Source organism: Tamandua tetradactyla, chromosome X (assembly GCF_023851605.1).
Source record: "Tamandua tetradactyla isolate mTamTet1 chromosome X, mTamTet1.pri, whole genome shotgun sequence".
Classification (NCBI taxonomy): domain Eukaryota; kingdom Metazoa; phylum Chordata; class Mammalia; order Pilosa; family Myrmecophagidae; genus Tamandua; species Tamandua tetradactyla.
The window spans coordinates 27873280-27884977 of record NC_135353.1 but is presented as its reverse complement, the minus strand read 5'-3'; the positions used below and the strand labels follow the sequence as shown (position 1 = coordinate 27884977).

The 11698-nt window shown below is 37.2% G+C and overlaps 1 non-coding gene across 1 annotated transcript; it reads left to right on the top strand.

Moving 5' to 3' along the window:
- The first annotated feature begins 11231 nt into the window (after positions 1 to 11231).
- On the top strand, positions 11232 to 11302 carry TRNAC-GCA (transfer RNA cysteine (anticodon GCA)). Its single transcript has one exon. It is a non-coding gene; the product is annotated as a tRNA-Cys (tRNA).
- The last annotated feature ends 396 nt before the right edge of the window (positions 11303 to 11698 follow it).

The window sequence follows — 11698 nt, the reverse complement described above, 5'->3', positions numbered from 1 at the left end:
CTGTTGGTGTCTTGTAGTTCTTCTAGAGACAGTGTAGGTTATTCGGGTGTTTCTAGGAATTTGTCCATTTCTCTAGATTGTCTAATTTTGGCATACAGTTGTTCATACTGTTTGCTTATGATGCTTTTTATTTCTGTGTTCAGTATTAATGCCCCTCTCTTATTTCTCATTTTATTTATTTGCATCTTCTCTCTCTCTCTCTCTTTATTTTATTTATTTATTTTTTTGCATGGGCAGGCACCAGGAATCAAACCCAGGTCTCTTGCATGGCATGCCAGAACTCTGCCTGCTGAGCCACCGTGGCCTACCCTGTATCTTCTCTCTTTTTATTCCTTGTCAGTCTAGCTAAGGGTTTGTCAATTTTGTTGACCTTTACCAAGAACCAACTTTCATTTTGTTAATTCTATTTTTTTTTAATTCTCAATTGTGTTTATTTCTTCTCTAATCCTTGTTATTTCTTTTCTTCTGCTTGCTTTGGAGTTAGTTTGCTATTTTTTTCTACTTCCTCCAGAAGTGCAGTTAAGTCTTTGATTTTAGCTCTTTGTTCTTTTGTAATGCAAGCATTTAAGGCTATAAATTTCCCCCTCAACACTGCTTTTGCTGCATCCCATAAGTTCTGATATGTTGTGTTTTGGGTTTCATTTGTCTTAAGATGTTTACTGATTTCCTTTGTACTTTCTTCTTTAAGCCACTGATTGTTTAAGAGTATGTTATTGAACTTTCATATATTTTTGGATCTTCCAGTTCTCCACCTGTTGTTGATTTCCAGTTTCATTCCATTATTGTCCAAGAAGATGCTTTGTATAATTTCAATACAAAAAATAATTTCAATCTTTCAAATTTATTGGGACTTACTTTGTGACTGATCATGTGGTCTATTCTGGAGAATGATTCATGTGTACTTAAGAACAATGTATATCTTGCTGTTTTAGTTGCAATGTTTTGTTTTGTTTGGAGGAAGTACATGGACTAGGAATTGAACCCAGGTCTCCTGCATAGCAGGTGAGAATTCTACCACTTGCACCACCACCACCCCCAGTGTGCAATGTTCTGCATACGTCCATTAGATCTGTTCATTTATCATATTATTCAAGTTTTGTTTCCTTATTGATTTTCTGTCTAGATACTCTATCTATTGTTGAGAGTGAGGGTATTGAAGTGTTCAACTAATACTGAAGAGGTATCTATTTCCTCTTTCAGTTTTGCCAGTGTTTGCCTCATGTATCTTGGGGCACCATAGTTAAGTGCCTAAATATCTATGATTGTTATTTCATCTGAATGGATTGCCTCTTTATTAATATATAGTATTCTTTCCCGGGGCCTGCCCATGCAAAACAAAACAAAACAAAACAAAAATATATATATAGTATTCTAGTTTGTTTATGACAGCTTTCAATTTAAAGGCTATTTGTCCAATATTAGTATAGCTACCCTACTCTTTTTTATTATTTTCATGGAATATTCTCTTCGAACCTTTCACTTTCAACCTATTTGTATCTTTGCATCTAAGGTGAGTCTCTTCTAAACAATGTATAATTGGATCATGCTTTTTATCTATTCAACCAATCTGTATCTTTGGAATAGGGAGTTTAATCCATTAACATTCAATGTTATGCCTGGAAAGGTAGTACTTACTTTAACCATTTTGCCCTTTGGTTTATATATGTCACATCTTTTTTTTTTTTTTTTTTGCCTCTCTTTTCCCTTATTGAAACTTTCTTTTCTGGTATAGTTGATCTTTTGTGATATATCTGACTGATCCCTTTCTCATTTCTATTTCTATATATTTCTTTTAAAATGTTTTTTATAGTATAATAAAACATATATACAAAGTAAAGAAAGAAAAAAATAGTAGTTTTCAAAGCACTCTTCAACAAGTTCTTATAGGACAGATCCCAGAGTTTGTCATGGGCTACCATACCATCCTCTCACATTTTTCCTTCTAGCTGCTCCAGAACATAAGAGGCTAGAAGCCTCCTATATATTTTTACATACGTTTTTTATCACCACAATTGACTTTTTTCTTTCTTTTTTGTGAAAAATTACATATATACAAAAAAGTTATAAATTTCAAAGCACAGCACAGCAATTAGTTGTAGAACAGATTTCAGAGTTTGGTATGGGTTACAGTTCCACAATTTTAGGTTTTTACTTCTAGCTGCTCTAAGGTACTAGAGAGTAAAAGAAATATCAATATAATGATTTAGCGATCATGCTCATTTGTTAAACCTATCTTCTCTGTATAACTCCACCATCACCTCTGATCTTTCTCCCACTCCTCAAGGGTATTTGGGCTAAGCCCAGTCTGACTTTTTCATGTTGGAAGGAGCTGTCAATAACATGGGGTAGGGAGGTGGAACTAGCTGATGCTCTGGAGAGGCTGGCCCCTCCAGGTTTCAGGAGTTATCTTGACCAGGGACCCATCTGGAGGTTGTAGATTTCTGAGAAGTTACCCTAGTGCATGGAACCTTTGTAGAATCTTACTTATTGCCCTAGGTGTTCTTTAGGATTGGCTGGAATGTCTAACTGAATCAATATATTTTTAAAATACTTTCTTTCTGATTACCTTTGGATTTATACTGCACAACCTACATCTGTAACCTACTAATTTGAAAAGGTACCAACTTAGCTTCAAAACAATGCACATTATCTGAGAATTTCATTTCTTCACACTACTCCAAGATGTTCTCTCCTGTCTTTTCCTTTCAATCTCCAGAATTTCCTTTAGTAAGACTTGAAAGGCAGGTCTTAGAGTGTTGAACCCTCTCAGTTTCTGTTTATCTGTGAATATTTTTAACTCTCCCTCATTTTTAGAGCACAGTTTTGCTAGATATAGAATTTTTGGCTGGCAGTTTTTCTTTCTAAGTACCTTAAATATATCATACTACTGCCTTCTCACCTCCATGTATTTTATGAGAAACTGCCACTTATTCTTATTGAGGATCCCTAGTATGTGACAAACTGCTTTTCTCTTGCTGCTTTCAGAATTCTCACTTTATCTTTGGCATTTGACATTATGATTAGTATGTGTCTCGAAGTAGGTCTATCAAAGTTTATTCTGTTTGGAGTGCATTGTGCTTCTTAGACATGTATATTTATGTCTTTCATAAGATTTGGGAAATTTTCAGCCATTATTTCCTCAAATAGTCTTTCTGCTCCTTTTCCCTCTCTTCTCCTTCTGGGACACCCATAACACATATGTTTGTATGCTTTGTGCTGTCACTCAAATCCTTGAGACCCCACTCAATTTTTTCTATTATTTTTCTCTGTCTGTTCTTCTGAGTGTATGATTTCGAATTTCCTGCTTTCTGGTTGGCTTATTCTGTCTACTGGCAATCAAATCAGCTGTTGTATGACTTTAATGTAATTTTAACCTCTGCTATTGTGCCTTTCATCCCCATAACTTCTGTTATGTTTCTTTTTATACTTTCAAATTCATCTCTGTGCTCACACATTGTCTTCTTAATATCTTTGATCTCTTTATGCACATTTTCCTTCATCTCCTTGAATTAATTTAGGGGATTTGTTTGAACTTTTTTGATTAGTTGCTACAAATCCTGTGTCTCCTCTGAAGTTTCCATTTGTTTCCTGGACTGAGACACATCTTTCTTTTTCTTAGTATGGCCTGTAATTTTTTGCTGATGCCTAGGCATCTGATTATCTTGATGAGCTTACTCTGACGGGGTCAGTTTCTCCCTCTGTCTGGGGTTTTATTGCTGATGGGCTTTGTGTTGAGGTTCTTTTTGATGCTTGGTCCAACTTACTGTGGACCTTTAGAATAGTCCAAGATTAACTGATCAGGTTTTGTCAGCTCTTCTTCATCTGATTTTTGCCCTGAATATGAGGTACAATTTTTAAGATTGCACTTTTTGTTTGTTCCTCCTCCAGGAGAAAGCTTCCTTTCTTCTACTCCTTCTCTTGGAATATTGACCTGTTCTATTTAGTTTTGTGCAGAACCATTTCTCCAGTTCCTATTGTTTGTTTAAATTCTTTTCCTCACTCTGTGCTCCATTTTCCTTACACTTTTCAGTTCTGGAACCTTTCTATCTTATAGTTGTGCAGTTCAACACTCCTTTTTTTTCTTTGAGAGAATTTTCTGCTTCTAGTTTCTTCTCCATTAGGTTATCAAACCCTGGGGAGCCAGATGGGATCAATTCAGAAAAGTGAGTCATATCAGAAAAGTCTGTTTTGTATTTAAGTAGTCCAGCTGACAGTAACCGGATTGAGTGTATGCATCACTTGGCAGCTGCCATTCTACTGTGGTGTGTCTCTCCTCCCACCACCAGGGGTCCTTTTACATGCAGCACTCCTCAGCAGTTTGTTTCCCACCCTGGGTCTCTGAGGACTTAAGTCCCTGTGGCTAGATATTCACGAGGTTTTTAATTCAGTACTATGAGTTCCTCTATAGTTCCTATCTCCAATGGGAGGAACCCAGTTGGAGAAACTTCCAAGCTGTGCAAGACTGAGTGAGGGGAAGAGGAAGAGGACCAGGAACATAATCCTAGCCTACCATGAATGACATCATGTTAAAGGAGGCTGGACAGAAAAATTTTACAGGTACCCATCTGTTAAATAGCTGTGTTATTCTGTAGAAAACAGAGTTCTGCTGATACCTCAGTAATATTTCAGGAGTGGTGCATACTGAATATCCCTTCCAAGCAAATGACAAGTTGTTGCATCTTGGACTCCTACCATTTAGTCAACTCCAATATATATTTTGGAAGAAACATACACCATGTTTGACTGACTCATTCTTCCCATTTACTGAGTTACTCAAGAAGCTTCCAGCTTTGAGTTGGCCTAGAGCAAGAGGTGGCTCTTCAGCTGGTCCAGGCTGCAGTGGGAGTGGTTCTTCAGTAAATTCAATGGTGGTTCACCCATCGAATTCAATTTATGGCAGATTTTGAGCATACGTGAATTTATGGAAAATCCCTATCGGAAAGAATCATAGTAAGAGGACCCTGGAGTTCTTTAACATGTCCCCTTAAGGAATTTTCTCCTTTAAAACCAATACTTGTCTTGCTTCTAGAATTCTGGTAGAGATTGAATTTCTAATGTAAAAATTCAACTGATCATGTACCCCAAACTGTATGTAATAAATTCGGTGCCAAGAGCTACCTAGCTATAAATTTCCATGTACCCTGAAGCAGTTCACCTTCAGTGGAAGTTATATATTTAGAAGGTGGATCTGAAGATAAAACTCCGGCATGCCTACTTCTGCCACACAACCATTTTCCAACAATTCACACCTACAATCTCATAGGGAGTTCAAAGCTTGTGTATAGCTGGCTTTGCCTGATATACAATGAAAAGCCAGAAGTGACCTACTCTATCATTATACCCTGAGGGGTGTCCCTGAAGGATAGTGGAGAAGTATAATTCTCCCGGTGAGTAGAATTTGAAGGAGTATAACTTCTGGTCTACTTTACCTGCCTCGTTTTGGGCCAGGATCTCTACCAGGGTTCCACCAGATGGCATTTTCAGCACTGTGGGTCACAGATTATCTCTGTTGCAACTGTTCAGTTTTGCTGTTGTAACACAAAGCCAGTCATAGACACTATGGAAATGTATGGGCACAGCTGTGTTCCAGTAAAATTTTACTTACAATAACAGGCAGCAGGCTGGAGTTTGCCAAACCCTGATCTACACCAAACCATTGGCAGAAGTTAATAGTATAGTCAGATGGTTATGGATTTGGAAAAAGCAAAAGTGGAAGGTTGGTATCAATGTGCACCTTTTAATTTGAGGTCCCCAGAACCCCAAATAGTCTGAAAATAAAACATTATTTTATATAATACTGGCTTTCTTAGTGAATCTATGTACATTATGTGTTGCATTTTTAAATATTACTCTGAGAAGGGGTCCATAGACTTTACCAATACCAAAGACTTAGTAATATGGTTTAGAATTCTTCAGAATGGTCCTAGAGATAAAAATTTTCATATCCCAAATGAAATGTTTTCCAAAAGGTCCTAGTCTCCATTGCATAGGGGGTCATAATCAAATGATGGTGGCATTAGGGTCAGGGAGAGCAAATCCAGAAATAGTTTCTATTCTAGTGAGGGCTAATTACTACCCTATCCATAATGGAGTGGGTCCAAAGCAATCAGCTTTCCACTGGGTTATGGCTAGTCACCGCAAAATACGGTACTTTATCAAAGGCTCAGAATTTTTGCCACTGCTGATAAACTGGGTTAAAGTTCATGAGATTTGCTAGTCTTATTATGTACCTCATCAAAAAAGCTACTGGCCTCATAGATTTTTGAGACTCGGTTATGAGTCTCAAACCGAGACTTGGGAAATAACACCTTCCGAGTTAGGGTGCTGTCCTAGAGAGTGTGAAATCACTCTGAACCAGCAACGGTAGGTATCTAATCCTGTTTCTCTCACTGCCAGAATGCATAGATCTAGAACCCAAGGAGTGAAAAATGTTAGTTGTGCCTCTTAATATTGAACTATTTAATCTTTGTTTCCCCTATCTGTAACTTAGAAGTTGAGGACACCAGTACCTTTGGAAACCCTAGCAGTAATGATGACTTCATCAGTGTCTTACTTTACTAGGGTTACTGTAATGAAGTACTGCAAACTGGATGGCTTACAACAACAGAGATTTATTTTCTCATAGTTCTGGAGGCTAGATGTCCAGATCAAGGTGTCAGCAGAGCCAGGCTTCCTCAGAAACCTGTAGGAGATAATCTTTCCTTGCCTCTTGTTTCTGTTGGTCTGCCAGCAATCCTTGAGCTTCAAACTCTGCCTTGATCATCATATGGCATTCTCCCCTGTATTTGTGTCTTTGTGTCCAATTCTCCTCTTAAACAGACACCAATCATATTGAATTAAGGGCCCACCCTACTACAGTATGACCTCATTTTAACTTGTTTAATTCCATCTGTCATGACCGTATTCCGAAAAAAGTTCACATTCTGGGGTACTGCAGATTATGACTTCAGGGACACAATTCAAACGATAACAAATAGCCTCAAAGGCCTTGGCAGAAGAGGAGTATCCAAGACCACTTGATAACTTTGAGGACGATGTTCATGAGTGTAAATGAGATATTCCGGAGAATTCCAAGAAATAATGGGATGGGGTATCAGAGGGGAGCTGTAGATTTTACAAGATTGGATGGAAGCAAATGCAGAGAGCTAATGTGTGTGGTTGCTACTATGACCATTTTGTTGTTATTTAGATGCGATATGAGCAGTTTTCTCCATGAAATCTGTGAATTTTACAGCTATTGAACTAATATAACCATAACTTATGTTTTAAAATTTGCACAGCTGTTTTCATCTACTTTTTACAGTCTTATTTCTTTTATTATTAACATGTTTTCCCCTCTCTGGAGGCTCAGCCACATGCTCCTCTAGCCATGTTATAACCACCATTACATTTAAGGGCATGTCTTGTATGTTACTCCATGTTGTCACAGCCTAGAGTGGCATAGGGTATAAAACAATTTTTAACTTAGCAATAGTACTCTTGTCATCATGTTCACCCTAACAAGATTCTAAGCTCCTTCAGGATAGAGGCTATCTTACACCACTGCTCCCCAAAGCTTGGGCTTGTGGACTGTTTATTCCAGTCCATCTAGCACTAGATAAGTGCAGGAATAAAGATTAAGCATTGCAAATTTTTATAGCAATTTGACAGTAATTTTTATGTCTAAAAATCTTTTAAAATTTTCAGTTCTGTATTTCCTATGCCTTTGTGGTTTTTTCAAAAAATTTTCTCAGCACGTTTTTATTGTACTTTATAAAAGTGCATGGTCCATGGCAGATGGGAAATTTTTAGAAAAGTCCTTGACCACATATTTTGACAAGCACTGTCTTCTATACCACTTTTTTTTAGATGTGAAACTTTTATTTTAAGTTTCAGTTTGAGGCCAGTCTTTGCAGTTTAATTAGAAAGCCCAAAATACAAGTGACAATATGGGCAAAATCTTGCTGATAAAATAAGAAGCAGGATAAGATATAGAAAACTAAATCATTAATGGTATCTTACTAGCACCACTATAGGCAACATCAGATATTTTGAGCACTTTATTTCAGATCGTGGACCATTGATAACTTGTAACATCTTTTGGTTCTATTGGATCATTTCCTTTACAAAGAAGAAAACGGAATTCTATTTTGGACTTTGTTCGCAGACTAAATTTATTTTTATGAAATCGTAGTTTTGATATATGCAAATTTACTTTGAGAAAACTTTTTTTTTCAGTTATGGTTTTTAAAAATATCTTTTTAAAAAGTGTACCTTACCAGTTCATTTCTAATTTGCCTAGTGTGGTGCTGGTTTTTAAATAGATGACTGATATGCATTAAGATAGTCTTGATGTTGTATTTCAAGTACGCGGTCTGGATATAAGAAAATTCTGAAATTTAGTTATCTAACTTGACAAGTAAATTTTAAATTACATGTAATAGCTAGACTATTAATTCATTCACCATGCATTGAACACCTGTGTGCCAGGTACCCAAACATAGACCATGTTATGCAAATGAAATCTTAACTTTCTTGCAACCAGGGATCTTCTTATTTTGTACTCTATGGCTGGCCAAGTAGTATACCTTTCGGAAAGGTTTTATTTGGCTAATACAAGAAGCCTAGTTCTGAATTCCTGATCATTGAAGAAGAGGCTATTCTTGTACACTGAGGATTAATCTTGTTCCATGCGGTAATAATATACTGTAAAGTGGAAAAAGCAGGAGACAAGACTATATGCATACCACAATTCCAAAAGAATAAAACATGCCTTAAAAATAGCCTAGAAGGTAATAAAAAGTGATAATATCTGTGTTCCAGTAGTGGCAATAGGGGTGGTTTTTATTTTTTCTGGTTTTCAAACCTTTTGTAATATATTACCTTTATAATTAAAAAAAATAGGGGCAATGAACATGAAGAGACATTTCACAGAAGAAGAAATTCCACTAGTATGCAACCATGGAAAATCATTCTCGTTGACAAGAAAAATATATTTAAAAAAAACTATGGCCCCATTTTTCACCTAATTGGCAAAAAATCATTTTTAAAAATAGTATCTAATGGCATTAAAGAGGCATAAAAACAAGCATTCTCATACAATGTAGGTGGCACAGCAAATCGGTTTGACCCTGATGCACTGTTAAATGAAAATAGGAAAAAAAACATATAAATATATATAAAATACGGGTATATAAGAAAAACTATGCATAAAAATAATATGGTGGAACTAGTTTTTTTCTTTCTCTTTTACCATTTTATTTAATGCGCTTATATGAAAATAAGAATACTTGCATATAAGAAAATAAAAATAATTTGTGTTTTAATTGACAGACCAGTAATTGAGAAATACATCTATTTAGTCTCTAAGGACATTTCAGCTCTGAGAATTTTGATTCCACCAAACCGATAAGACATACCTTGTTGGTATGTTAAACCCTTGTAGGTGAAAAAACCTCCCAAGGATACATGGATGGAAATTCAATCAGAACCTTATTGCTAAAAGGGACTCAAGTCAAATATACAACCACTGCAGGAACCGCAGGGCTCACTAAATTCCCTATATCATCCCTGACAGCTGCTCATCTGGCCTCGGCCCAAGTATTTACAATGATAGGGAGGTGACTGCTTTTCCAATTAGGCCATGCAGTTGTTGCTTAGCAATCACAGTTCAAAGTTCTTTGGTATACTGAGCTGCACTCTGCTTCTCCTTGTTGTGTCCAGGGTTCCGTTTGGAGCAACACAAATTGTTTCCGACCTAACTCACGTGGCTCCCTTTTAAATACGTGAAATCTTTTTCTTCAAGTTAAGTACCTAATTCCTGAAATTATTCCTTACGTTACATTGTTTCCAAAGACCCTCTTTTCAAGCGTGCTTGGTCATTCGGTAATCTATCATAAATGTGGCATAAAAAATCAAGTTCTCGGGTGGTGCGACGTGGCTCAGCGGCAGAATTCTCGCTTGCCATGCTGGAGACATGGGTTCGATTCCCGGTGCTTGCCCATGCCAAAAAAACAAAAATTAAAAAAAAATAATAAAATGAAGTTCTCCAGGTGTGGGTGGAACAAAGCAGATTACAGTCAAACAATTACCATTGTTGATCTAATGCAAGGCTAAACACTAAAAGTTGTTATTACTGCTGAATATTCTGCCAGGCCCTCATATATATGCTCTCATTTTGATGCTCTAGATCACCATGAACAATTATTAGTCGTATTTTACAAATGAGAACATTGAGGCACAGAGAAGTAGAGTAAGTTGCCTAAGGGCACACAGTTGAAACTGAGATCAATTGAAGTCCAAAATCCTTTCCCTCTTAACAAGCTCCCAATTAGCATTTATTGGATAAGTTTTTAATATATTCTCGTTGAATGAAGGAAGGATTTATATATTTACACTTTTTATTCATTTGTTAGCCCTGCCCTAATCCTGGCACTTATAGAATTAGCAGTCAACTGAAATCTCCAGATCCTTTTCTTATAAACAGCCTTTGGACATCATCCTAAACACCCTTAATTTCTGTCTCTTTAAATACAAAACTTTACATTCTTGTCTATTACATTTCACCCTGTTGTTTTGGCTCACCATTGTATCCTGTTGAAATAGTTTTGAATCTTTACTGCCAGGACAGTTCTCTCCTATCTTTGTGTCATCTGCAGTTTTAATGAGCATACCTTCTCCAGGAATTTTTCAGTTTTCAAAAGAAAAAAATTAAAGGGAAAAGACTCGGTCCTAATTTTCTACGAAATCAAATATGGCTTTTACAAATACAGAATAAAAATAAAAGCAGGGGAGCGCCATGGGGCTGGGAGGCTGTGCAAACAGCCACAGCTGGTGGGGAGGGCGCCCCCTTCTGGGGCCCACACCATTGGAAGCCTGGAACGCAGCTAGGACACGCTCGAAACTCACATTCCAGGGTCCCAGCAGCTCAACTTCTGCATATGCCTCTTGGGGTCTAGCTGCCTATGATCCCAGGAAGTAATACAGTATTCCACACAAGGAATTTAAGTCAAACGCTTTTTCGACCTTCTTATGGTTTAAACCTGACTGATCCTCATTGCCTACTTTTAGAAAACCAATGTACAGGGCCTCATGATCGGTATTTAAAACCATCCTGTAAAGATATCTTGAGGAGATTAAAGGAGAGTTTTTGTCTCCATTCCTCTATTTTTTCTACCAAGACTAAGTTTCTTCTTTGCGTGTTCCAGCTGCCATCTTTCTTCTCTGTCCATCCGATGAGGTGCTACTCTTGTGCGAGGGTAGTTCAGTGGTAGAGTTCTCGCCTGCAATGCGAGAGACCCGGGTTTAATTCCTGGCCTATGCACTTCCCCCAAAACAAGCACACAAGCCAAACAAACAAACAAGTAAAAGTTCAACAAATGGGATACTCACATGGAAAAATAACGAAATGTGACCCCGCCATACAGCATATAGCAAAATAATAATAAATAAAGATGGCTACAGTTAACAAGGCACAGATGTTTGGATATGATAGGTAGGGGGTTAGAAAAACTCAAGTGCACAGCAAAATAGTAACACCTCATCGGATGGACAGAGAAGAAAGACGGCAGCTGGAACACGCAAAGAAGAAACGGTCTTTGTAGAAAAAATAGAGGAATGAAAGACAAAAGAGACGTTACTTCTGACAAAGATCAGAGATGTTAAAGGAGAAGCGAGAATTGAGGAAAGACAGTGGCATAGAAGCACAGGAGAAAGTGAC